This window comes from Ranitomeya imitator, chromosome 1 (genome assembly GCF_032444005.1).
Source record: "Ranitomeya imitator isolate aRanImi1 chromosome 1, aRanImi1.pri, whole genome shotgun sequence".
Classification (NCBI taxonomy): Eukaryota; Metazoa; Chordata; class Amphibia; order Anura; family Dendrobatidae; genus Ranitomeya; species Ranitomeya imitator.
The window spans coordinates 375,773,806-375,798,078 of record NC_091282.1 but is presented as its reverse complement, the minus strand read 5'-3'; the positions used below and the strand labels follow the sequence as shown (position 1 = coordinate 375,798,078).

General features: G+C 42.3%; 1 long non-coding RNA gene across 1 annotated transcript in view; it reads left to right on the top strand.

Annotated features, from left to right (window-relative positions):
• The window catches only part of LOC138657810 (uncharacterized), a 438,853-nt gene that overhangs the window by 317,647 nt on the left and 96,933 nt on the right, over nt 1-24,273 (top strand). The window contains exon 7 of the long non-coding RNA XR_011317198.1: nt 19,588-19,621. This is a non-coding gene — a long non-coding RNA (uncharacterized lncRNA). The remainder of the gene's footprint in view (nt 1-19,587; nt 19,622-24,273) is intronic.

Below are 24,273 nucleotides of genomic sequence, written 5' to 3'. Positions count from 1 at the left end.
TGTCCCCTGCTTGGCTTTGGAAGGTATCACTCCTCGAACAGTTCCTCCTAAGCCTGAGGAACTGCCCCTTGGGTATCCCCCTTTTGAGGGGGTGGCTCTCACAGTGTAACAGATTATTGGTACTTGTAGGCTTTCTGTAAATGCTGGTCGAAATCTCCCCATGTGTCTCTTTTCTAATTTTCAAATCCAGGAAGGCTAGTTCTATTTCACTAATCTCCAACGTGAACTTGAGGCCCACCCTGTTCACATTAAGAAGCCCCATGAATGTTGTGAACTCTTCTTTGGTACCCGTCCACACCATAAACACATCATCTATATATCTATACCATATAGATATATAGTCATGCCACCATTTGTCCTCCCCTCCAAAGACGATAGTTTCCTCCCACCAGCCCAGGAACAAATTAGCATACGATGGGGCGCAGGGACACCCCATCGCTGTGCCCCTGAGCTGGTGGAAGTACTTCCCGTAAAACGTAAACACATTATGGGTCAAGACATACTCAAGTAGGGTAAGCACGAAATTGTTGTGTTCCCTACACCTAACCGATCTTTGTTGTAAAAAATAGCTGACTCCTTCAATTCCTGCTTGATGTGGGATACTACTATAGAGTGCTTCTATATCAATAGACGTTAAGAAAGCATCCTGACCCAGATGGACTCCTTCAAGCTTAAGTAGCAAATCGGATGTGTCTCTTAAATAGGACGGGATAGATGTAACAAAGGGACAGAGGACCTGATCTATATATAATCCACAATTCTGTGTGAGGGAATCCACCCCGGACACTATGGGTCGTCCTTTCAATGGGTGACAACCCTTATGCACTTTGGGAAGTGCGTAAAAGGTTGCCATCAAGGGAAATTTAGGTAGCATGAATTCAAATTCACTTCGTGAAATGAGTAGATGTGCAAGGGCCTCTTCCAGAACCGGTCTCAACAAATTCTTAAACGTCTCGAGTGGGTTTGTGGTAAGTATCTCATACGTAGTCTTATCCTGCAAAATGGAGTTACAAATAGCGCGATACTCTGGATGATCAAGGATGACCAGATTGCCCCCTTTATCGGAGGGTTTTATAATTATCTGGTCATTCTTTCTCAGACCCTCAAGCGCCCTCCGTTCTCTCTCTGCAAGATTATCTTCCGTTTCCCAACTTAGTTTGCTTAGTTTTTTAAGGTCCCTTTCGACTAATGACGCAAATAGATCAATATTACTCGCATCACATTGTGGTAGCATTCTCTCGCTCTTATTTTTGAGAGTAGTAAATGGGCCTCTCCCTTCATCGGGGGTCCTCTCGTTCTCCTGGAGTAGGCCACATAGGGCCTCAAAACCCTCCATGTCCTCCTGATTAAGCCCTAGCCTCCCACATTCTTCACGAGTATTGTGTTTGAAGAATTTTCTCCACTTAAGTTTTCTACAAAACAGGTTAAGATCTTTCACCCACTCGAAACAGTTAAAATGATTAGTTGGAACAAAATTGAGACCTCTCTGCAAGACCCTATACTCATCCCTGGAGAGCGTGTGCGAGGACAGGTTGATAATTTGGCCCCTGTTTAGTTGAACCTGGTTCTGAGCTGGTAACCCGTTCTCGCACTGTGCTCCAAAAAAGAAACCGATGATGAGGAGGATGCTCCAGTTACTTGGCCAGGTGCTGGACTCGGTGTCAGAAAGGGGGTCAGGGGACCTCCACCAGACCGATACTTTCCTCTTCCCCCCTTCCTTCCAGATTTTCCTCTTCCACCCTGCCATCTTTGTCTAGTCTGCTGATCTCTGAAAAAATGTGTATTATTACTTCTACTTGTTCCTTCAACTCTCTCAGTGTCAGATAAATCTAAATCGGATGAGGATGCTTCCGATTGTCTTTCTATGGGGGCACCTGGAAATTGGCTCTCCTTATACTCACTCAGGTCTCTTTGAAACTGTAGATGTTTCCTCTCTTTTAACAGAGCCTGGTATCTTTCTACTGCCGTCTGTAGCAATCCTTCCCTCCTATTAAAGTCGGGGTCGGCTTTATGTTTCAGAACCCGTTCTATCAGTTTATTCAATTGGTCCGTTGATTTTTCGAATACTTTTTTCTCCTCTGTAAGGAGAGCCTGCATAAATCTAACAGATGATTCTAAAGATTCTTTTTGCCAGATTGTCATAAACTCAGGTGACGCAATCCTCTGTGAGGGAACAATGTTAATCCTTAAGCCTCTTGGGACGATCCGATTTTTTAGATAATTCTCTAAGGCCCTTATTTCCCACCAAGACTTCAGATACTCCTTGTACCCCCCATACACCTCATTAAACAAGTTTTTCAGTGCTAGAGGGCCCGTACCAGCATTTTGAACACCACCAACACTAAACGCCTGATTTGCATCTTCCAGCCATAGATCTGAATTAACAGGTCCTATCAGAAAACTGGCCATACCACAAACGGAAAAGCTATCAACCTTATTCTCAAAAACGATCCAAAAAACTCGAGGTAGAAGTCCTCAAAATCATATGAAAAAACCTCAGTCTAAAAAGGTATAATTTTATTAGTAAAAGCAAGGCAGACAGACACGCCTACAAAACCCAACACAAAAATACAACCAAAAAACGTGAACAAATGTGTAACAAATAAATAAAAAACTAATGGGAAAATCTAGATCACCCTACCTAAGCCACTAGCATGCCCCTGCCTATCTGCGGAGGTAGGCACCCTAGGGGAGAGCGTTATGGTGCCCCCGCTCCTCGATGACTGTCCCTAGGAGCCCTACAAGACCCTACAGCCACTAGTGTACGCCACTACCCACACACTAAAGGGTCCTCTAGCACTAGACAGAAAGATACTCTTCTAGGGATAACCTAGTTCCCACTAGTAAAACGCTATATACACACACACATATGGCAATATGGATATCATAGTGGTATAGTAATTCACAGCGGCCTCAAGATATTATACACAGTGTAAATACACTTCGAGATGAATGCAGCCGGATCATCTAAGCATATAAAAATACTCTATTCTCATGGGCTAACATTTATAAAGATGTGGGTGAAGATCAAAATCATACCAGCCAAAATTGGCTCAATGTCATGCATGGGTAGTATCTCTGCTACCTCACTCCAATGTCCCACACTATTTAGAACAAGAGACAAGCATCCAACATCAGTGCCCAGGAGAGAAAGGCCATGCAATCTCTGAAAACCAACAAAGAAATCATCATCAAACCTGCTGACAAGGGAGGTGCAATAGTCATGATGAACACGTCAGACTATATGAAGGAAGCAAACAGACAACTTATGGACACACGTTACTACAAAAAATTGGAGTTGGATCCTACACAGGATTATTACAAGGAACTAAACAAGTTGGTATCTTGTTTGCCTGACGAATCCATAAGAGCCAATGACCTGATACCAGAAAGTCCAAGAACAGGGACATTCTACATGCTTCCCAAAATCCACAAATCTGGAAACCCAGGAAGACCAATTATTTCATGTGTGGGCACCCTTACTGAGCAGGTATCTGGATGGGTAGAGGGTATTCTTAAACCCCTGGTAAAGGATACACCCAGCTTCATTCAGGACACAACTGACCTATTGAATAAACTATCAGCAATAGGTCCTCTACCAGAAGGAACCATCCTGGCTACCATGGATGTGGAATCTTTGTACTCCAATATCCCACGACAGGATGGATTACATGCCTGTAAATTCTTCCTGGAAAACACAGGGACTATTGCAAATTCTGTGGTGAAACTTATAAAATTCATCCTCACCCACAATTACTTTGAGTTTGACAAGAAGATCTATCTACAGGAGACTGGCACAGCAATGGGAAGTAAAATGGCCCCACAGTATGCAAATCTTTTCATGACCAAGCTTGAAAGCGACTTTTTGTCCTCATGTCCCACCAGGCCTCTGGCGTACTACCTCTACATTGATGACATTTTAATCATCTGGACAGAGTCTGAGCCACAGCTAAAGATGTTCCATGAACGGTTTAATCAATTTCATCCTACCATCAACTTGACACTCAACTACTCCTGCACTGAAATTAACTTTTTGGACACCATCATTAAGCTGCAGAACAATAAAATAGAGACATCCCTGTATCAGAAGCCAATCGACCGCCCAACATACCTTAAATGGGACAGTTTCCATCCAAAACACATAAAAAACTCTATTGTCTACAGCCAAGCCATCAGATACAATCGTATATGTTCCAACCCAATGGATAGGGATGAACACCTTGGTCACCTCAGAAAGACCTTTTTGAATCAGGGCTACCATCCAAGTATAATTGAAAACAAGATTACAAGAGCCACCAGAATATCAAGGAATCACCTTCTACATTACAAAGCTAAAGAAGAAAATAACCGGGTACCTCTAGTAGTTACCTACAATCCAAATCTGGAGGTGCTAAGGGGAGCTACACGGAAATTACAACCTTTACTGCAAAAAGATGCCCGCTTACAATCCATTTTTCCAGACCCCCCACTACTGTGTTTTAGGCAGCCCCCAAATCTAAGAACCATCATTGTCAAGAGCTCCCTTTTCTTATCCCACAGCTACAGGTACCTTTCCTTGCAACCAGAAAAAATGTAAAACCTGTCCATTTATAATGACCACGGACAAGATAAAGATCCCCAATTCACATCAGGACTACAAGATACCAGGTACTTTCAGCTGCGTCACGTCTAATGTGGTGTACCTAATTATTTGTACTAAATGTCCAACTGGGGGTCTGTATGTGGGGGAGACAGGGCAGAAACTGAGAACAAGGATGAACTCTTATCGCCATACAATAAGAAAAAAAAGAATGGATCTACCTGTAGCAACACATTTCTGTCTCCCGCATCATAACATTATGGACATGAAATTACTTGTGTTAAAGAGTAGCTTCAAATCCCAGAGAGACAGAAGAGTCTGGGAATATAAACTGATGACGACCTTTGACACTCACACTGCAGGAATGAATGTGTCGCATGGATTTATGTCTTTTTACATCAACTAAGGAACTTGCCCCTCAGACCATGTGGGGTCATCACAACAGAGACCCTAATCACAGGACAATAAAACAATCCTTATCTAAGAATTGGCCCAATATTTATGGACGTAACTGTTTATCACCCATGGTAATTCTGCTTCATGTCACCTGTCATATCCATGGTTTTTCCCTTTTTTTTTTTTCTATGCCATGTTGTGCATAAATATGTGATTCTTCAGAATTTCTTTTAGTCATTGCCTGATGAAGAGACCTGTGTAGTCTCGAATGCTTGCAATTTCTTACCATCTTTTCAGTTAGCCATTAAAAGGTATCAACCACTGAGGACTCTCAATTCTAAATATTTTACAGCTCCTGAAGGAAGGGAACTTAGAAAAAACGAACAACTGCAAGTTGTGCAGGAGAGAAAAGGCACAGGAGAGTGATACCAGCAGAGCAGTGAATCAACTACCTCCCTGGCTGACGCCGATTCTGGTAGCCGTAAGACCGTGGCCGTGCTAAACACTAAGTGGCATAGCTGAAACCAGCAGGACAGCTGAACTTCAAGTTACCTGTCCGCCTTTACACCCAGGAGATACAGTGATACAGGGCCTGGGTCATTATAGAGACCCTGTAAAAGGCCTGCTTCACCTGTCATATGAGTTGTGTCTTAACGTATATGGGGGACAGAGAGGAACTGTGAGGACCTTATCAGAAGCCATAGGCAGTAAGGGACTACAAAACCACCGCGTTTTGAGGAAGGCTTTTATCTCTACCTGGTGAAGGGGACTCTGGATTCGCTTCCAAGCCGGCCAGACCCTGCCTGTCCTGTGATCTGGTGCCCTGGACTGCGGTTGCCTGAAGCTACAGTAAACCAGGTAAAGAGACTGCAAACCTATGTCCTCGTTCTTCACTGCACCTCGCACCATCTTCACTTACTCACCGGGAGCCCTGGGGACCTACTTCACCTGTGGGAAGTTATACCATCTAGCTGCCATACCATCACCCCAGAGGACCCCTTTAAGCAGCGTCGGTCCCTACTGACCGAATACCACAGGTGGCGTCACAAACATAAACTTTAATCAATATCCCTTTTACATAGGCGCCCAGGGCCACGGACCGGGTCGTCGCCGTGACACATCCCCTTAAGTACCAGACCCGGTACCAAGTACCCCACGGCCCGGGCAGGCATTCCACTAGCCTAACACATAAATCATCTCTTTGCTCTTGTTTTCATGAGACTGGTTATAGATTGCTGTCTCGGTGGTCTAGAGTTCCAACTCGCTTATATTTTTTTTAAAACATAAATTTTTATTTACAAATTGTGTCAAGCATTACATCTTATTGACATTAAATTCTTAATAATTAACACAACGTTATGGGGATTAGGGAAGGGAAGAGGATAGGGGAAATGGTGACATTACAATAACTATCCAATCACATTCTCTATATGCAAATCTGCAAAGTCATTTAAGAACGGTATTTAAACGGAAAGATAACCAATTGTTCCATTTTTTCTGAAATTGAGCTATATTATTATTAGATGTGGCGATTATTTTTTCTGATAGGCAATTTTCGTTGATCAGTGATACGACCTCGGGCAGTGAGGGGCACCTGGAGTTTTTCCAGTAACTAGCAATTTTGAGTCTTGTTGCTACAATAATATGTACAATCACTGTACGGAACTCATAGGGAAACGAGTCCAAATCAATAGCGAGTAACGCCTGCTGTGCATTAAGAGTCACCGGTATACCACAAATCTGGAACATCAGATGATCTATGGCTGCCCACAGACGTCTAATTCTGTCACAACTCCACCATATATGTAGCATGTCTGCACAGGGGTCTCCACACCTCCAGCACGTGTCTGGGGAACTGCAGAACATCCTGGACAATCTACTGGGAGTGAAATACCACCGATATAACAATTTCCTGGCGTTTTCTATGTGGTTAGTACATTTAGATTGGCTTCCAATAATTAAGAAGGATGCCCTCCACTGATCCGGTGTGAATGTGCAGTTTAGGTCTTTTTCCCACTTTTGCAGGTATGTAGTTAGAGAGGGCAGAGTATTCTCCAACATACAGTCGTAGCTTGTGGACAGCGCTCTAATCTGTGATGTCGGGTTCATCAGCATAGAGTAAAGTTTAGATGGCGGTGCAGGCATCTGTTTTTTCCTTTCAGTTAGGAAATGCCGGATCTGCAAATATTTGTAAAAATCCCTTTGAGGAACATTGTATTTATCTCTCAATGATGTAAAAGTAATTAATTCCTCCCCCTCATACAAGTTCCCAATTGAGGTGGTTTTGGGTAAATTCCAATTTTTAAGTTTGAGGTCCGGGATACAATGCTCCAGTGTCTCTATCCAACTCGCTTATATTATATTTTCCCTGAATTAATTTTCCATGTGTTGGAGATGTGGAGATGAGGATAGTGATCTGATACATATTTTGGGGGGCCTGCAAGCTACTTACTCCTTTTTAGGAAAAGGTACAACTAGTGTTGTGTATGTTCTCAGACCTTACAATTGACCTGAACCCAGCTCTTGTTCTTCACCATCATTGTGACATTCCCATAATAACATATAGGCACTCTATATTAAGACATTTAAATGTGACTGCTCGAGCACTCCTTTGCTTTGGAAAAAAAGACTCCATTACAACAGGTACCCTCTGGTTTTCTAAAATTAATGAAGTGGTGTTAATGGAGGAACTAAGCTCTACTGTCAATAATTCCTATGATCGTTTTTACAAAACTTGGTATTATTGGCTGGAATTCAGATCCTCTGCGGGATATCAGGTCCTTATTGAGCAGCATAGAATTGGTAAAAATATGTCCTCATGCCTGCTCATCTATCTCACCTCTCCTCCCTCCCTGCTGCTCTCATTTGGGCTTCTTCTGCCTTTTTCTTTTCGGTCCTTTCATTTTTTTTGTTATTATGGCTACATTCTCTTACTCAATTTGTGTTGTCATGGAAGCTTAAACCCTGTTTCTTTAATGCAGAACTTGTGCTTCTGTCTTGCATTACATTGGTAGTTAACTGTTCAGACATTACTTACTGTTCTTTATGACAGTTTTTATTTATACTACAAAATTTATTTTATTTTTCTGTTGTTTTGGTTTCTTGGCATATTTAGTGCTTTGTGATTGTATGACTTCTCTCTCAAAATTCAATAAATAAAGATAAATAAAACAAATAAAAAAAAAACGAGTAGCTAATTGGTGCAGAAGTACTGCAGAAAATCTGCAGCATCAAATATTTATCTTGAGGACTGAGCCTTAATGACCACCGTTATGCCTTTTAACGGGCCCCCCAGCTTTGGAAAATTTCTGGGGTCTTGGCTACAAGGGGTAGCTGAGACACTGGAGAACATGATTCAGGTCGGATTTTACCATCCCCAGTCTCGTGATTACCTTTATTCACAGAATAATGGCGATCACAAAAAAAAGTCAGCTTTCCCATTCAGTTCTCTCTCCTCTGATATGATCTATCATACCAGAGGAACCCCCCCTCCTCTCCGGTACCTCCGGTATCCCTGGACCCTCCGGCTCTGTCCCCCGGCCCTCGGCGTCTTTTTTTGTGAAGAAAATGGGCGCAGGAGATTTTTCCTATTGGTTCCTTTCACAGTAATCAAAATAAAAAAAATGGTAAATTAAACCCCCTTTATCACCCCCTTAGTTAGGTAAAAATAATAAAATTTAAAAAATGTTTATTTCCATTTTTCCATTAGGGTTAGGGTTGGGGCTAGGGTTATGGTTAGGGCTAGGGTTAGGGATGGGGCTAAGTTTAGGGTTGGGGCTAGGGTTAGGTTTGGGGGTTACAGCTATGCTTAGGGTTAGGGTCGGGGCTAGGGTTGGGGTTATCGTTGGGGTTATGGTTGTGGTGTTGGAGTTACGATTGGGGTGTGGGGGTTACGGTTGTGGTGTTGGGGTTAGGATTGTTTTGGGATACGGTTGTGTTGAGGTACGGTTGGGGTTTTGGGGTTAGGGGTTAGGGTTGTGGTTAGGGTTGGGATTAGGATCAGGGGTAGGGCTGTATTAGGGTTGGAGTTAGAATTGGGGGTTTTCCACTGTTTAGGTCGATCAGGGGGTCTCCAAATGCGACATAGCACCTGTTGTAGCTGTTTGCATTCTGACCCAATGTCAGATATGCCAGATCACCAGTGAGGCCAAATCAGAAGGTTACACCCTCTATTGACAAGCGCACTTGGAGAAAGAGGAAACTGCACATGGATTGTGAGCAAGTCACTTTATCTGATCTAATAGAGCAAGAGTCAGTATTTTATACCATTTACAACAAATGTAACTCAATCTAATTCATGTAGCCACCCCCACCCCCATCACCCCGGGTCATGCTGACCTTTATTTACCATGCACCCAGAACACGTTGTTTGTTGACTATTGATAACATAAAAGATAAGAAGTATAAAATCCTTGAATCAGTGACTACAAGACTGCTGCATCATGAGAACAAAATCTAGCAGATTCCAGTACTTAAAGGCAAATTATTATTATACATTTTTATAGCGCCATTTATTCCATGGCACTTTACATGTGAATACGGGGCAAATATAGACAAATACATTAAACATGAGCAAAAAACAAGGCACACGGGTACATAAGGAGGGAGAACCCTGCCCGCGAGGGCTCACAGTCTGCAGGGGATTAAAGGCAAAACATTAACCCTTCTATATCAATTTCCCCTTTTGTAAATGGTATAACCTTTGCCACAGGGTCAGCTGATGTCCACAAAGGAGCTACTGTCTCATGGGTCCAGTACCCATAAGGGGGCTCTATACTGCTTCGCCCATCCACCATCAGTGTGGACACTCACTTCCCCCGTCAGCAGTGGTCATCCAGGGTCTATGATACACTACGGAAGGTTCAGCCTTAGATTTTTTTTTCATTTTCCTTACACATACATTATTCAATAGCTTATGTAATGCATATATTAGCACTTTTACATCTACGTAAAGCAATAAACAAAACAATAAAATTTGCATGCAAGTCTGTAAAATACCAAAAAATTCATCCCGCTAGGCCACTAAACCAATTGGCTGGATTTAAAAAGGAGTTTCTGTATTGTATTGGTCTCATTAAGAGCCTCAAGGAACCTAGAAATTCTGAGTCCAAGTCTCATTGTGTATGCAGTGTGGTGTTAATACCTTCCATGGCTCCAGGGGTAAGGCTAAGTACAGCATAGTCCTTGCAGATACTGGGCAGTGTGTACAGATCCAACAGTCTTTTGGTTTTTGCCCTTCCATTTCCTTTATAAGAAGAGCATGATGTTGAATAAGTTTGTTGTCCCTGTCAACATTTAAAAGTTGATCCAATGTGTCTGTAGAGTGTAATAATCCTGCCACTGCCAGCAAGGTGATTAGAAGATCAGTCATTCTGCTGGTGAAAAGATCTTTTTGCAGTGACTGGCGTGGATCCAGGTGGGCTTTCCCTCAAGTCTTACTGAGGTGGATGTGGTCAGCTGGACTTGGAAGGGGCCATCAATCGTGGGTCTAGGCTCCTTCTTACGTGTCTGCGTATAACCACCCAATCACCTGGATTCAGCTGGTGCACATCTGTACTTTCATTAGGATCTGGAATCGATGAGAACACTTGTTTATGCACCACATTAAGTCTTTTCTGCAAGGCCTGGACATAGGCTGTCATAGTGCCGTGTTGCATTTGTAGCACCTGTGGGAAGTACAGACCAGTCTTTGGCACACTACCAAACAGGACTTCAAAAGGAGAGAAGCCTGTCTTTCTATTTAGAGTGTGTCTGACCTAAAAGTGTGCAAGAGCCAAGCACTCTAACCAGCTCTTTCCTGTGTCTGCCATGGCCTTTTGAATTTTCAGCTTAAGTGTCCCGTTTAGTCTTTTCACTTTCCCACTACTTTGTGGTCTATATGGTGTATGAAATGCTTGCTGTATTCCCATGGCCTGCATGACTTCCCTCATTATTTCTCCCGTGAAGTGTGTACCCCTATCGCTTTCTATGGTTTCTTGGACACCATACCTGCAGATCAGTTCTTTCTTCAGTTTTTCTGCAGTCATTTTAGCATTTGCACATTTTACCGGATAGGCTTCCGGCCAACCAGAGAAGAGATCTACACATACTAGGACATTTTCATACACTTCTACATTGAGTAGCTGTATGTAGTCAATCTGCAGTCTCTGAAATGGGTAGAGAGGCCTGGGTGTCGCTTTCTTAGGGACTTTTACTGTTTTACCTGGGTTATCTGAGAGGGGACTTGTGACTGTAATACCCTCAGGAGAGTACTGTATGGTGGCCTGGATAGCACTCAACACATCTGCTCACAGCAAATTCATAGGGGTATTGTCACTAACAATACATTTTGTAAGCACCTCTTGGCTATCTCGTAATTTTATTCTTATTTGTTTAGTCAGGGCTTCAGTTACTTATCCCTTTACCTGCACACATTCCACAATCTCGTTAGTAGTCATGTCTGGCATTATCAAGTCTTTGTGTACCACAGTTCCGGCTGCCCCAGTGTCAATAAAAATGAGTCTACTTAGCGTCCTTTTGTCCCATCATCTGTAAGTCTTAATTATGCGTCCTAGTACGTCACCTTCCTTTGTGCTCACCAAACTCTCTAGGTCTGCCCAGGTGCACTTATATGTCTGTTGTATTGTCTTTGTCTGTAAAATGAGAAAGGTTGGTTCTCAGGGTCAGGCAACTGTTTTAGCGTAGCTAGCTAATCTTAGGGGCCCCAGGGTTAATACTCCTGAATCTCTCTTACCCTAATCACCGCTCTTGGTCCTGATGTGGTTGATTGTCCGGTGGTAGAGGTAACCAGATGATCAGTGGGGGTGACATGCTGTTCTACAACTTCCTCCCTATCAGGATTACTGTCAGCTTCCTCCCCAAAAGTCAGTGTCCCCACTAACCACACTACTGTGTCAGCTTCTTATGTCACTACATGTGATCTTGTCCGGACAGGATTTAGTGAAATTTGCTTATGTCGGGTTGCAGCACAGGTCATACAAGTATCTCTCCAGTCTGGGTTTGTCTGACCACATTGTTTAAAAGTCCATCTGTCTTGTCTGGGTCTTTGGTTATACATAGGTGGGGTGGCAGCAGTCATAGTCATAGATTTTTGTGCATCAAAACAGTCATAATACACCTTATGTCCTACTATGTCCTAATTTCTTTACCTCCATACTGTTGTATTTCCTCTGCCACACAATACAATTTATTCACTTGTTGCTCTCTTCCCTTGTCTTTTATCCAACCTCTATTCTCTTCTCTGAAACTGTGCCACTTCTGTACATCCAAACATCCACACTCCGACATGTTCGCCTTTTTAAATATTGGTCCAACATCTTTCATTGCTTCCTTTCCTTCTCTGTCTTTTACAATCTGTATAGCTGTTCTGGATCCCATTGGGGGCCCTGACTGCACACAGGACAAGTTGCCCATGGCTTCAACTTATTCTCCAGACAGCTCACCTTTATTCTGCAAATACCCTTTTAGTGTGCCTGGACCTTGTCTACGGGCCACATGTAGCAAGTCAGAGCGAGCCTGTCAAGGTGTAGCGGGAAGGCTCCTTGCCTCTCACCTGGTAGACGTACAGGATGTAACGAGAAGGCTCTTTGCCTCTCACCTGTTAGATCAGCTGACTAGAATAGGAAGGCCCAGATGTGATAGGCCTCTAACCTACTAGCCCAGCTCCATGGAACGTGGGAAGGCTCTTTGCCTCTCACCCACAACAAAAACCCGCTGACTAAAGTAATTAGGCCCAAATGTGTTAGGCCTCTAACTTACTAGATCAGCCATGCAGTTTGGCTGCCTCCTTTTGTTGATCCTCAATTAGCTATCTCAGATTGTAAGCTTGCGAGCAGGGCCCTCACTCCTCTTGGTATCTATTTTGAACTGTGATTTTTGTCATGCTGTAATGTCTATTGTCTGTACAAATCCCCTCTATAATTTGTAAAGCGCTGCAAAATATGTTGACGTTATGTAATTAAAATTATTATCATATATCAATCACACAACTAAAAGCAGGTGAAACCTTTACCAATCTTTCAATCACACTGATGACCAAACAATCTTTCACAAATTTCACAAATAGGCACAGTTTTTTCCTTTTTCCCATTTAGTACAGTACTGTTGCTTTAAGCGCACATCTCCCAGCGCGTAGTACTACACCAAGGACAAAAAAAATACAGAGAACTCACGCAGCGGCATCATTCACCCCTCCCATCAGGCACTTAGCGGAGATAAGAACAGAGAGGAGAAACTCACAAGCAATTGCGCAGCGGGATCATTCACCCCTCCCATCAGAATTTTAGAAATTTAGTGTCCTTCACACAGAAACAGAATGCAACAGTTCTTAGACTTAATCAATTTCTACAAAACATTCATCCTCTGGGAATCAAAACAGTTTCGCTATACGGGCAGATCACTGCACAATTTGAATAATCTGATCCTTACTGCATCTGTCCAAACCACATACAGAAACCTGTCCAGTGTCAAACCATATATAACATCTCATCTATATACATGTAACGTTTTTTGCTGCTGGCGGTCCGCCACAACACGGCACAACCGTTGCACGATGGTTGCGACGTGTGTCAATGCGTCGCAATACGTCGCTAATGTTAGTCTATGGGGAAAAAACGCATCCTGCAGACAACTTTGCAGGATGCGTTTTTTCCCCTAAATGACGCATTGCGACGTATTGAAAACGACGCTAGTGTGAAAGTAGCCTTATGAAAAACTGCAGCAGTGTCCACTGACAATCCAAAAATACCAAAGCCAACTACATAAGCATAAAAAAATAAACCACAGAAACACAACCCTATACAAAGTACTGACAATCCAAGGTGACCAAAAGAACAAAACTGCACTGTCTATCCCAGTTCTACACTATACAATCAGTTAGTATATTGACAAAAAAATACAGAAAAAAAATAACGATTATCATCTTATTACTCTAATATTCAACTCTCATACTGACATAAACAGACAAAACACAAAACTCACTTGTGATGTAGGTTCTTTGAACTGTGTTTGCAGCCTTTACCCAGAGATATGGAGAGATCCAGAGAGATTGCAAGTGCAAAACAAAGTGTAAGAATAAAATTTCTCACCTTGCTGCAGCTGGATTTTGCATGTCCAATCTCCCAGGAAGCTCCCCGATACGTATTCTGAATAGGCTGGTTACCACGGCCCCACGTTGGGCGCCAAAAACTGATGTAGCTGTTTGCGTTCTGACCCAATGTCAGATATTCCAGGTCACCAGTGAGGCCAAATCAGGAGGTTACTCCCTTTATTGATAAGACCAGAAAAAGAAAAAAAGTGAGCGGCACAGCTCGACTTTGCAGAGATTATAAACTCAATGTGGAGAGTTTCCCAACAAAAGGTAGTCCGATCAGGTGAAAGGCGGTGCTTGCGTGAAACAAAGTGTCCATGTAAATAAAAAAAAATAGAAAAAACGCAATAGCACTCACCAATCAGTGGCAATTCAAACGTCCTTTATTAGAACATGCAGCAAATCATCTTCACGATTCAAGGGAGGGAGTGAAAGTAGGAGTGCGACAGGCAAGACAACGACAATTGTTTCGCGCTAATACCAAGCGCTTCCACGGGTCTGTGTCCAGGAGGAAGTGACGCCTAGATAAGCAGGTAAGAAACAACCAGCTCCTCCCACACCACCTCCCCCCGGGACAACCACAGTGCACAGTGTGTGTAAAATAGCAAAAAACAAAACAATTAAAAACAACAATGGCTAGAGCACCTTATTACACACAGCAATATAGAATAAGAACGGTAGCCAATTATAATAGACCAATCTATCCAGAATACTAATTATGTCCTCTATTCCAAGACATACAAAGGAATCCACACCTGAATTCACCTGACTCAGAGAAAAAAATAAAAAAAAAAGCAGAGAAATATGTATACGGCTTACAAATACTTACTGAATAAACCTGTACAAAACAGAATAATTACTTACAACCACAAGAGTACAAGATGTGGATCAATCTAGGATGACGATCAATATAGAACAGCAAATATACACAAAAAAAACGTTAGCGTTCTATAAAAAAACAGACATGTCAACACGATCATTGAGACCTGCTGAGCCAGTGGCTCTTGTCCGTATGATCCATTTAGTTTCTTGCCTCAGTAAGATTTTGTGCAGATCACCACCCTGCGCCGGTAGATTAACTCTTTCAAGGCCCGCAAACATTAACACCTCTGGGTTACCCTGGTGTTCTTCTCTTATATGCTCAATTAATCTCGGGACACCTTTCCCGGTTTCAATAGATTTAAAATGTTCACGGAAGCGTACATATAGGCAGCGGATCGTCTTACCAATGTAGAACCTCCTGCAGGGACAGAAGACCACATACACCACATGCTGCGTTTTGCATGAGATGAAGTGCCGCACTTGATGCATAATGGGGCCAATATGTACCGTTGGACCCTGCATATGAAACTGGCAGAACCGACAGTGGCCACAGCGGTAGTTACCCAAAGGTGCGGCACGTTCCAGCCATGTAGATCTTTCTTTCGTGATCCGATTATGTACTAGCGAATCTCTAATACGTGCACTTCGTCTATTAGATACTAAAGGGCCCCTATGGTCCTCCCTGTAAGATCCCTATCTCTCTCCAGTACGTGCCAATGTCTGCGAATAGACGCTCTTATTTCCCTATCTAATGGGCCGTATTGAAAGCAGAAAGTAAACCGTTGTCCGGAAGCATCAGGTCGCCTCCCCTTACTATCCGGTGATAACATCTCAACCCGTTTTACGGCGGACCTCAATAGCTCCTCTGGGTAACCTCTGTCACGAAACCTCCCACAAAGCTCCTTAGACTGGCGTTCATAGCCTTCTTGCGTGTTATTTACTCGCCGTGTTCTCAACAGCTGGCTATATGGCAAAGAACCCTTAGTGTGGTGAGGATGAAAACTATTAAAATGAAGAATAGAATTTACCGCGGTGGGTTTCCGGAATATGGAAGTGTGTATGCTACCATCTACCACCTCCACCATGACATCTAAGAAATCAAGATGGAAACCCTCAAATCTATGGGTGAAGGACATCCCCATCGTATTATTGCCATTAAGATAGCTGACAAAAGAATCAAATTCCGCCTCAGTGCCGTCCCATACCAAGAACAAATCATCGACATATCTTAGAAGAAGTTTAATATGTTTCAAAAATATATTGTTAATAGAGTAGATGAAATTTTCTTCAAATACGGCCATGTACAGATTAGCAAAAGTACATGCAGCCGGGATCCCCATGGCAGTCCCGGTGGTCTGTCTGTACCAGGTGTCCAGGAAAGTGAAAGCATTGTGGGTTAGGATAAAATCCAAACCTCCGCAAACAAAGTTAATATATGCCTGACTCTTATCTGTAGATTTTAAGATACGTTCAATGGTATCCACACCCATTTTCTGGGGGATCTGAGTGTACAGACTGACCACATCGATAGACGCCAGGGAGAACCCCGGCTGCTATTCAAAACTCTGTACATGCCTGAGAAACGAATTTGTATCTTTGATATAGGACGGCACTGTCAAAAGCAGGGGGCGTAACAACCCATTAGATAGGGAAATAAGAGCGTCTATTCGCAGACATTGGCACGTACTGGAGAGAGATAGGGATCTTACAGGGAGGACCATAGGGGGCCCTTTAGTATCTAATAGACAAAGTGCACGTATTAGAGATTCGCTAGTACATAATCGGATCACGAAAGAAAGATCTACATGGCTGGAACGTGCCGCACCTTTGGGTAACTACCGCTGTGGCCACTGTCGGTTCTGCCAGTTTCATATGCAGGGTCCAACGGTACATATTGGCCCCATTATGCATCAAGTGCGGCACTTCATCTCATGCAAAACGCAGCATGTGGTGTATGTGGTCTTCTGTCCCTGCAGGAGGTTCTACATTGGTAAGACGATCCGCTGCCTATATGTACGCTTCCGTGAACATTTTAAATCTATTGAAACCGGGAAAGGTGTCCCGAGATTAATTGAGCATATAAGAGAAGAACACCAGGGTAACCCAGAGGTGTTAATGTTTGCGGGCCTTGAAAGAGTTAATCTACCGGCGCAGGGTGGTGATCTGCACAAAATCTTACTGAGGCAAGAAACTAAATGGATCATACGGACAAGAGCCACTGGCTCAGCAGGTCTCAATGATCGTGTTGACATGTCTGTTTTTTTATAGAACGCTAACGTTTTTGCGTATATTTGCTGTTCTATATTGATCGTCATCCTAGATTGATTCCCATCTTGTACTCTTGTGGTTGTAAGTAATTATTCTGTTTTGTACAGGTTTATTCAGTAAGTATTTGTAAGCCGTATACATATTTCTCTGCCTTTTTTTTTTTTTTTTTTCTCTGAGTCAGGTGAATTCAGGTGTGGATTCCTTTGTATGTCTTGGAATAGAGGACATAATTAGTATTCTGGATAGATTGGTCTATTATAATTGGCTACCGTTCTTATTCTATATTGCTGTGTGTAATAAGGTGCTCTAGCCGTTGTTGTTTTTAATTGTTTTGTTTTTTGTTATTTTACACACACTGTGCACTGTGGTTGTCCCGGGGGGAGGTGGCGTGGGAGGAGCTGGTTGTTTCTTACCTGCTTATCTAGGCGTCACTTCCTCCTGGACACAGACCCGTGGAAGCGCTTGGTATTAACGTGAAACGATCGTCGTCGTCTTGCCTGTCGCACCCCTACTTTCACTCCCTCCCTTGAACCGTGAAGATGATTTGCTGCATGTTCTAATAAAGGACGTTTGAATTGCCACTGATTGGTGAATGCTATTGCGTTTTTTCTATTTTTTTTATTTACATGGACCCTTTATTGATAAGCATGCTTGGAGAAAAAGGTAACCGCACATGGATTGTGAGCAAGTCACTTTTTCTGATCTAATAGAGCAAGAGGCAGTATTTGATACCATTTAAATCAAATGTAACTCAATGTAATTCATGTAGACCCCCCCTTGTTACCCCAGGTCATGCTGACCTTTATTTACCATGTAACCAAAACATGTTGTTTGCTGACCATCGAAAACATATAAGATAAGGAGTATAAAATCCTTGAATCGGAGTGTCACGGGGCTACCGCGACAGAGAGGTTCCAGAGAACCGCAGCGTTCTGGGCCTCGTTCACACACAGTGAACAGAAGATCTTCTCCTGTATTCTGACCTTGCTGCTTTGTGCCAGCAGTGCAGGAGTTAACCTTGTTGCTGAATTGCTGTGAGCTGGGTCTCTCAGCTGAAGTGGATTTTGTAATCTCATCTATATAGACCCAGCCTTGACTACAGCTATTGTCAGTGATCAATTCTGCTGCCTGGCTTGGAGAGTGAAGGAGCGTGATATTAGGAGCTTAGAGGTTTATTTACAGAGATTGGTGTCTGCTGTTTTGGTTGCATGTTAAACCTGTTTTCCTTCCTAGTTTTTTCCTTCTCTTTCCTTCTCTGTGTTACCTCTGTGGTTGTGTGAGCATTTGGTGAGTTTGAGACTTTTAGTTACCTTGTCTATATACCCTGTTAATTGTTGTATTTATACACTGGAGCAGTTCACCTCCCTTGGGGGGAGAGGGGGCCACTGATAGGGTTTGCACAGGAGACAGAGATACGCTGGCGGCTCAAGCCTCCTAACCATCATAGGCACCCCTGAGATAAGGGAAAGCCAGGGGCCCATTATAGTGGCAGGGACAGGTGCGGGTCCCAGTACGCCGTCCTGCCCCTTTATCGCCGTTAACGGCGTGACACGGAGACAAGACTACTGCATCATAACAACAAGATCTAGCAGATTCCAGCAATTAAAGGCAAAAGGCAAATTAAAGGCAAAACATTAACCTTTCTATATCACACCCGCCATTGATTCCAGACAATTTTGAGTTCAAAAAGTCAAACGTTGCTTCCTCCCTTCTGAGCCCTGCCATGCGCCCAAACAGTGGCTTTCCCTGGGGTATCGGTGTACTCAGGAGAAATTACACAACAAATTTTGTGGTCTATTTTTTCCTGATACTCTTGTGAAAATAAATAAGTTTGGGTCTAAAGTGCTCTCTATGAGAAAGTCGTCACAAAACACCAGACATATCTGGCATTGGCTTATCTCTGGGAGAACAAAGAGATTGTCAGTCCGAAATCGGACATACCTGATTGAAATTTCTCACTAGGATCACTTGTTTGGGGTCTCCGTACACATTAGACTGTTGGACGAACCTGTCTATATCGGTAAGTTTGGCCAAGGTTAGGCTGTGTTTGAGGGCCTTTAGACTTTCTTCCCAGCATAGACATACCTCTTTTCTTATCAGTGGGAAATTCTACTTAGCGATTGACCGTTATTTATCTATCACTTATATAAAATAGGCATGTCAGTCACAGTCTAGATGGAGATTCATACCTTCCAAATTATTTCCAATCTTTCCCCCAAAAAATATTCATTTGTATGCTAAGCAGTAATGCAGGTTCTCTTTGAAAAGCAGGTATGAGATATCAGCAAAACAGTGCCAGCTAAGTACTTTATTATTTACATGTACTATTATTATTTACTTACTACAGGGTATTTTCTCATTTTGTTTTTATCTTACATTTTATTCTTCAATTGTATAAAATAGGAAAAAATAACTAAATGTTATATATCTTCAGGTTCGTCTTTTTCTGGGCACAGCTTATCCTCTCGGTAAGTTATTTACGGATCTATAATATGTCCAGTGAAGAGCATGTTGTAAAATGTTGATATAAATTATGAGATTCTATTGTCAAGTTAATCTTTACCCATATAACTTCATCACCACTTGAGAAGATTTGGTGCAACCAAGTAAAATATGATTGACTAAGAAGAAATATTGGAGCCAGCAACATCCTCTGTCAATAACTACCAAATGTGGAGAGGGTGATGTTATAGCGCACACTTGTAATGCCAATATGTACTACAACCCCTGGCAAAAATTATGTAATCACCGGCCTTGGAGGATGTTCATTCAGTTGTTTAATTTTGTAGAAAAAAGCAGATCACAGACATAGCACAGAACTAAAGTAATTTCAAATGGCAACTTTCTGGCTTTAAGAAACACTAAAAGAAATCAAGAACAAAAAATGTGGTAGTCAGTAATGATTACATTTTTTAACCAAGCATAGGGTAAAAATTATGGAGTCACTCAATTATGAGGGAAAAAATTATGGAATCAATAAATTTTCATTCCCAAAACGAACACCTGCATCAAATTAGATCTGATCGTTAGTCTACATCTAAAAAGGAGTGATCACACCTTGGAGAGCTGTTGCACCAAGTGGACTGACATGAATCATGGCTCCAACACGAGAGATGTCAATTGAAACAAAGGAGAGGATTATCAAACTCTTAAAAAAGAGGGTAAATCATCACGCAATGTTGCAAAAGATGTTGGTTGTTCAGTCAGCTGTGTCTAAAATCTGGACCAAACACAAACAACATGGGAAGGTTGTTAAAGGCAAACATACTGATAGACCAAGGAAGACATCAAAGCATCAAGACCGGAAACTTAGAGCAATATGTCTCCAAAGCAGGAAATGCACAACAAAACAAATGAGGAATGAATGGGTGGAAACTGGAGTCAACGTCTGCGACCGAACTGTAAGAAACCGCATAAGGAAATGGGATTTACATACAGAAAAGCTAAACGAAAGCCATCATTAACACCTAAACAGAAAAAAACAAGGTTACAATGGGCAAAGGAAAAGCAATCGTGGACTGTGGATGACTGGATGAAAGTCATATTCAGTGATGAATCGGGAATCTGCATTGGGCAAGGTGATGATGCTGGAACTTTTTGTTTGGTGCCGTTCCAATGAGATTTATAAAGATGACTGCCTGAAGAGAACATGCAAATTTCCACAGTCATTGATGATATGGGGCTGCATGTCAGGTTAAGGCACTGGGGAGATGGCTGTCATTACATCTTCAATAAGTGCACAAGTTTATGTTGATATTTTGGACACTTTTATTATCCCATCAATTGAAAGGATGTTTGGGGATGATGAAATCATTTTTCAAGATGATAATGCATCCTGCCATAGAGCAAAAACTGTGAAAACATTCCTTTAAAAAAGACACATAAGGTCAATGTCATGGCCTGCAAATAGTACGAATCTCAATCCAATTGAAAATCTTTGGTGGAAGTTGAATAAAATGGTCCATGACAAGGCTCAAACCTGCAAAGCTGATCTGGCAACAGCAATCAGAGAAAATTGGAGCCAGATTAATGAAGAGTACTGTTTGACCCTCATTAAGTCCATGCCTCAGAGACTGCAAGCTGTAATAAAAGCCAGAGGTGGTGCAACAAAATACTAGTGATGTGTTGGAGTGTTTTTTGTGTGTTTGTTTTTCATGATTCCATAATTTTTTTCCCACATATTTGTGTGAGTCCATAATTTTTTTCCCTCTGTTTGTTCTAAAAAAGTAACAAATACTGACTACAACATTTTTTGTTCTTTATTTCTTTTAGTGCTTATTAAAGCCAGAAAGTTGCCATTTGAAATGACTTTAGTTTTGTCCCATGTCTGTGATCTGCTTTTAAAAAAAAAAAAAAAAAAAAAAACAACTGAATGAACCTCCTCCAAGGTCGGTGATTCCATAATTTTTGCCAGGGGTTGTACTATGCCATTGGTCACAAACAGTAGCAGGCACAAAAGAACAAAATAAAACAAGTTTGTGATGCCTTGGTGCCCTTAATTAACCTCTCTTTCTTGGTAGTGTGATGTAATGTGCCGATAGATGCTACTGCGTAGGTGTGGCCAGCGCCATTTTGAGACAGAATTTTTTTTTTCAGAATAAATGTATAGCACTAAATAAAATAATGTAATTTATATCATAGATGTGATCATGCTTTGCTACGTTTTTTTGTGCCAAAACCTTGTCCCATGGAATTGGACTTTTTTTCAATACTAAATTTTATCCACATGCACAAGAGACAAATCTAGCATGCGAAAAATACAAGAAAAAACAATGAAAACATACTTTTTTTCTGCAGCTTCTTTCATGCCAAGATATCAGGTTTTGCTGCAGAAAAAAACCCCTGAGGGTATGTGCACACGTCAGGATTTCTTGCAGAAATTTCCTGAAGAAAACTGGAAATTTTCTGCAAGAAATCCGCATTTTTTTTTTGCGTTTTTTTTCGCGTTTTTTTTTTAGCATTTTGCAAGCGTAATTAGCTTGCAGAATGCTAAAGTTTTCCAAGCAATCTGTAGCATCGCTTGGAAAACTGACTGACAGGTTGGTCACACTTGTCAAACATAGTGTTTGACAAGTGTGACCAACTTTTTACTATAGATGCAGCCTGCAGACAGCCGATCTCCTCAGCGGCGTCCATTCCTATAGATGGTGCGCGCTGTTGTGAATTCTGTGGCTGAATTCACTCCTGTGGTCACAAGTGGTACTGCAGCTTCTGAGCTTCCTCCCTCAGGTGTTCTGGTGAGCTCGTTAACTGCTTCATTACTTAACTCCGCCTGATGCTGCTATCCTTGCTCCTTGTCAATGTTTCAGTGTTGGATCTGAGCTTCTCCTGATTGTTCCTGTGACCTGCTGCTCTGTATAGCTAAGTGCTTTTTGCTTTTTTGTTGCTTTTTTTCTGTCCAGCTTGTCTTTTGTTTTGCTGGAAGCTCTGAGACGCAAAGGGTGTACCGCCGTGCCGTTAGTTCGGCACGGTGGGTTTTTTTTTGCCCCTTTGCGTGGTTTTGCTTTAGGGTTTTTTGTAGACTGCAAAGTTCGCTTTACTGTCCTCGCTCTGTCCTAGAATATCGGGCCCCACTTTGCTGAATCTATTTCATCCCTACGTTTTGTCTTTTCATCTTACTCACAGTCATTATATGTGGGGGGCTGCCTTTTCCTTTGGGGAATTTCTCTGGGGCAAGTCAGGCCTATTTTTCTATCTTCAGGCTAGCTAGTTTCTTAGGCTGTGCCGAGTTGCCTAGGTAGTTGTTAGGCGCAATCCACAGCCGCTTTTAGTTGTGTTTAGGATAGGATCAGGTGTGCAGTCTACAGAGTTTCCACGTCTCAGAGCTCGTTCTTGTATTTTTGGGTATTTGTCAGATCACTGTGTGCGCTCTGATCGCTAAGCACACTGTGTTTCTGGATTGCCTTCATAACACCTGTCATTAGCAAACATAACAGTACAAGGAGCCAAACTAATGATTCTCAGTAGAGGGAAAGAAAAAGTTCTGAAAAAGTTCTGACATCATTTTTTTTTTTTTTTTTTTTTCTGCTCTGTGTTCACTTTTTTTTTTTTTTCCCCTAGACATTTGGGTGATTCTGGACACAGGTGTGGACATGGATATTCAGGGTCTGTGCTCTTCAATGGATAATCTCGTTATAAATGTACAAAAAATTCAAGATACTATTGATCAGAAATCTATGTTAGAACCAAGAATTCCTATTCCTGATTTGTTTTTTGGAGATAGAACTAAGTTTCTAAGTTTCAAAAATAATTGTAAGCTATTTCTGGCCTTGAAACCTCATTCTTCTGGTAATCCTATTCAACAGGTTTTGATTATTATTTCTTTTTTGCGCGGCGACCCTCAAGACTGGGCATTTTCTCTTGCGCCAGGAGACCCTGCATTGAGTAGTGTCGATGCGTTTTTCCTGGCGCTCGGATTGCTGTACGATGAGCCTAATTCAGTGGATCAGGCTGAGAAAAATTTGCTGGCTTTGTGCCAGGGTCAGGATGATATAGAAGTATATTGTCAGAAATTTAGGAAATGGTCAGTACTCACTCAGTGGAATGAATCTGCGCTGGCAGCTTTGTTCAGAAAGGGTCTCTCTGAGGCTCTTAAGGATGTCATGGTGGGATTTCCTATGCCTGCTGGTTTGAATGAGTCTTTGTCTTTGGCCATTCAGATCGGTCGACGCTTGCGCGAGCGTAAATCTGTGCACCATTTGGCGGTACTGCCTGAGGTTAAACCTGAGCCTATGCAGTGCGATAGGACTATGACTAGAGTTGAACGGCAGGAATACAGACGTCTGAATGGTCTGTGTTTCTACTGTGGTGATTCCACTCATGCTATTTCTGATTGTCCTAAGCGCACTAAGCGGTCCGCTAGGTCTGCCGTCATTGGTACTGTACAGTCCAAATTCCTTCTGTCCATTACCTTGATATGCTCTTTGTCGTCGTTTTCTGTCATGGCGTTTGTGGATTCGGGCGCTGCCCTGAATCTGATGGATTTGGATTATGCTAAACGTTGTGGGTTTTTCTTGGAGCCTTTGCGGTGTCCTATTCCATTGAGAGGAATTGATGCTACACCTTTGGCCAAGAATAAACCTCAATACTGGGCCCAGCTGACCATGTGCATGGCTCCTGC